Here is a 4,753-nt window from a genome sequence, read left to right as displayed (position 1 = left end):
GGTGGGGCTGCTGCAAATCAAGTGTGCACTGTGAATTGCACCTACATCCTGGCTCTAACAAATCTATTTCCATATTCATGAGATGTGATTATAGAAGATGACTAACAATCTGTTGTCGGATGAGGTCGAGGAAGCCTAATGTTCAAATATTGTGGGTGATATATCGGGGTTGTCACTTTAGCGGAGTTAAGTTTCAGATTTCCTGCATTCCTCGCGTTCCTTTGACATTGTATAGTACGGAAGACATGGATATGGATGAAAGAGTTATGTTCAAGTCATTTAGGCACACATACATATGGATGGGATAACAGCTGGCTAAAATGCTGTCATTACTATACTGTGGTGGCGTATATAAGGGTGGTTTCACTAAAGGAGGGTCAAGGTTCAGATCCTGCCTTCCTCACATTCATTTGAAACTGTACAGTACTGAATGCAATAAGCATGGATATGGATTACAGAGTTATGGTCAAGTCATATAGACACATAACTGTACATGGGATAATAGCTAGCTGTAAATCACGAAATGGTTAAGAGCCTCATTATACTTTTATTTTTTTTACTGAAAGGTATATGGGAAACTATGGTTTGAAGGTCTTACTTTCATTTCCAAGGGCCGTGGTAGCTCAGTGGTAAACGATTGAGTGGTGACAAAGAGAGGTGGTGTGCTATGGAAGTGCATCGAGGTTTTTTTACCATTTTGTTTTATGATTGATTTTTTTTTTTTTTTTACAAACTCGTGTTATTTACCTGAGGAAAATGACACGATTTCATATTACTCAGTAATATTACAGGAGTTTGAAGAACCTGAAAAGTTTTTTTTTTTCTGTTATTATTTTATTTATTTATTTTTTTACACAGTCAGACTCTCCTAGCCATAAAAATATAACATAGAACATAACATGTATTGGAACAGTATGGTTGGAGGTAGAATACTCCCGTTACTGCTCGCTATATCCATCCTCCATCGTGACTGGCAGGTGACTGACCCGGGAGATGGTGAGAAGGGGTTGACAGGTGTCGCTGTAACTTACAGACTGTCCCACTTTGGGAAGTAGGTCCGGGCTAGATGTGGGTGCATCGCACGCACTCAGGAATGTACAGATATGGGTGTTTTGAAGCTTACGGGTTAAGGCACCCCGGCATAAACCTAACCCACCAGGCTGACGCAAGGTACCCTCATTAGAAACGAGGGCCCTGACGACGACATCACACCACCAGGAGATCCTGATCCAGGGGAAACAGAGCCAGAGGAAGAGGAGATCCCACAGCAGCTGGATTTTTAGGAGTGCCCCCGCATCTCCTCATGGTGGCGGGGGCCATCTCTCAGGAATACTGCCCCCCAGTCTATGATAAGATGAGACTCAACGGGGTTAAAGCAAGGCTTCTGGTCGATATGGGAACTGCCAGATCATGCTTATCTATAGTCACTTCTACTCCCATCACAAATTGGCTTTTGGCCCGCTTTTCCCTACGTCGACTCATCTCGTGGTCACAGGGGATGGCCCCCTACCCATCTGTGGGGAAACCCGGGGCCTATGCACTGACACTCACCAAGAAGTCTCTACCCAGCACAAATTCAATGTGTTCAACTCAGCCTGTCACCCCTACAATGGATATCTGGGGCTGGACCTCCTGCAAAAGCTAAGAACCACCATCAATTGCCACAAGTGCCAACTTCAATTTCAGGAGCCACCAGCCCCCTCCTCCAACTCCCCCAGCACTGCACCCCACCCGTCTGTCCCCCCTCCCCCGATCCCCTTCCTAGCACCCCCGTTCACCTCACCTTCCCCGCCATCACCACCTCCACCATCACCAGTCCCCCTCACCACGAAACATGACTGCCACTGAACAGGCCCACCAGAACATCTGTCCTATTCTCCCCGGACCTGCTACCAGGAACTCTCGCAGCGTGCCTCCTATCCCCCACCTTCCTTCCCCCCCACATCGCAGAGGCCTGCATTGCTAATATCACCACAACCCCCCCTCACATTACCTAAGGGGCTTGTGGTAGGAGAAATGGAAGAAGCCGAGTTATGCACCCCTACCTCCCTTCCCTCTCCTGCCCCACTACCCTCCCATTCCCAAGCATCTCTCACCTCACCAAGTCGACAGTCTCCGCCACCTGCTCCTGGACTTGCAGGACCTTTTTGCATCAGGACCTACCGACATCGGCCACACAACCTACCTGGCACACGAAATACACACCACAGGACCACCTATCCGCCAACCATCTCGACGGAAGAACCCGAAACAACGAGCAGAGGAAGACCGGCAAGTCCAGGAAATGCACGATGTCGGCGTTGTTTCACCCTCCACCAGCCCCTGGTCCTCTCCCATCGTCCTGCGTTCTGCGTGGACTACCGTCGCCTTAATGACGTTACCACCAAAGATCCCACCCCACTGCCCAGGATTGATGATTCCCTCCACTCACTGCACGGCACTTCCTGTTTCTCTACCCTAGACCTCCAGTCTGTGTACTGGCATGTCCCCGTACATCAGGAGGATAGGGGGAAAACGAAGATTTCCACCAGCAATGGAAAACATTATGAGTTTAATGTCTTACCTTCGGACTCGCAACACTCCTGCTACCTTCTCCCGATTGTTGGAGTCCATCCAGAGTGGCCTTACCTGGGAGATATGCCTGGCATACTTAGACGACGTCATCATTTTCAGCAAGATGTGGGCCTATTACCTTCAGTGCCTCAGGAAGGACTTTCAGCACATTCGCCAGGCCAGCCTTAAACTCTGACCTTCCAAGTGCGTCCTGGCTGCCAGGACTGTTGCTTTCCTGGGGCATATAGTTTCAAGAGACAGCATTTCACCTGACACCGATAAGCTGCACACTCTTGCGGAGCTTCCCCTACAGCGAGACGTCCATGAGGTCCGAGCCCTCCTGGGCCTCACCTCATACTACCGTTGGTTCGTGAAGGGATTCGCGAACATCACCAAGCCCCTACACGATCTGACCCAGAAGGGAGAACCTTTTACCTGGACCAGTGAACGATGGGCTGCCTTTCAGGAACTGAAAGATAAGCTCATATCTGCCCCCATCGTGGCTTTCCCTGATTACTTCCTGCCCTTCCACCTGTATACAGACGTCTCCCTGAACGTGATCAGGTCCGTCCTCACCCAAGTCCAAGTCCAGGAGGGATGAGAACATATCATCGTCTGCGTCAGTTGCACCCTTAACCAGTCCAAAAAGAATTATGCCACGACCAAGCGAGAGTGCCTGGGCATCATCTGGCTCTGGAACATTTCCAGGCCTATCTCTCCAGAACAAATATTACTATCATCACAGATCACCAGTCGCTCCAATGGCTGCGCCAATCTGACACCTACAATGCCCAGCTCGTCAGATGGAGGGAAACGTTGGAGGAATTTTATTATGAGATTGCCTAACTCCCCGGCAAGCTCCCCTCTAATGCCGACACACGCTCGTGCTCTCCTCTCCGTGCCATCCAGTGCAAGCTGGAGCTCCTCCAACAGTGGCATGACAGGGACTGCCCCCCCTGGATTCCACCCTGCTTGTTCACCCAACTCCACCGGCAGAGTGACAATTTATTCACCCCATCAGGCCACATCCTCCTCAACCCCAACACCACTTTAAACACCATGAAACATCACGCCGATAATGGAAACCACTCAGGAATCAAGAAGCTCCTCCAGGTGTTCAGTGACACCTATTGGACCCTGAACCCCAGCAACCTAGCCAAGCAAGTCACCCAGTCCTGCCACACCTGCACGTTAGGCAAGGATGTCACCCGCACCGCCGGTCCATCAGGCAGCATAACCACCCACAAGCCTTGGCACTTGCTATCAGTAGATGTGGTGGGGCCCCTGCCCACTAAGTCCAGGTACTGGTATATTATCACCGTTGTGGATACATATTCCATGTTCCTCATCGTGTGCCTGGCCAAGGAGCATCACGCCGTTGTCATGGCCGACGCCCCCGTCCACCACGTATTCCCCTATTTTGGAATTCCACAGGCCCTGCACTTGGACAATGCCCCTGAGTTTACCAGGAACATATGGCAAGAGCTAGCTGACCTATTTGGCTATTGCATCTCCCACTCCTCTCCATACTGGCCACAGGGAAATGGACTTTGCGAGAGGAGCCACCGCACCCTCATGAATCAAGTGCGGACCAGAACTGAGGAAACGAAAAATGACGATTGGCCTGCCCATGTTAAAATCATCCAGTGGGGAATCAACTCCTGCCCCCGAGAAGACAGCATATCCCTTCACAAGCGGATCTTTGGGGAGGCCCCTCTCCTTCTGCCACTACGCCAACACGCCACCCCCCTACAAACCCAGTGATTCTGTGATGGTTGCCAAGCTCCCAATCCCCCACAAACTGTCCCCCCGCTTCCTGGGCCCTTACACCATCACCCAAGTCCCTAACCCTTACCGAGTGATCATAGATTATCATAACACGCCATGAACATGCAGGAATCACTATGTGTGCCTGTTTCGCACCACCACCGCCACCCCCCAGCCCACCTCACCAGCCCCCCACATCACCTCACCACCACTCACCACTTCCGATCCTTCCCTCGACTCCTACGATTGGTACATCACCCCTTCCTCCTCCCTCCCATCCTCACCTACACTCTCACCTTCTGCCCCTCATGCCACCTCGCCTCCCACCTCACCACTGCTGAATATCCCTTCCCCCAGCCAAACCCCCCCCCCCTCGCTGCCACTTCCCTCGACCCTACCACCTCACATCACTTGTTGCCAAGGCATGCCAGGA

The sequence above is a fragment of the Coenobita brevimanus genome, chromosome 29 (genome assembly GCF_032717465.1).
Source record: "Coenobita brevimanus isolate Jiangsu-jjx chromosome 29, ASM3271746v2, whole genome shotgun sequence".
NCBI classification, from domain to species: Eukaryota; Metazoa; Arthropoda; class Malacostraca; order Decapoda; family Coenobitidae; genus Coenobita; species Coenobita brevimanus.
The sequence above is the reverse complement of the archived record's forward strand: the minus strand, read 5'-3'. Positions refer to the sequence as shown.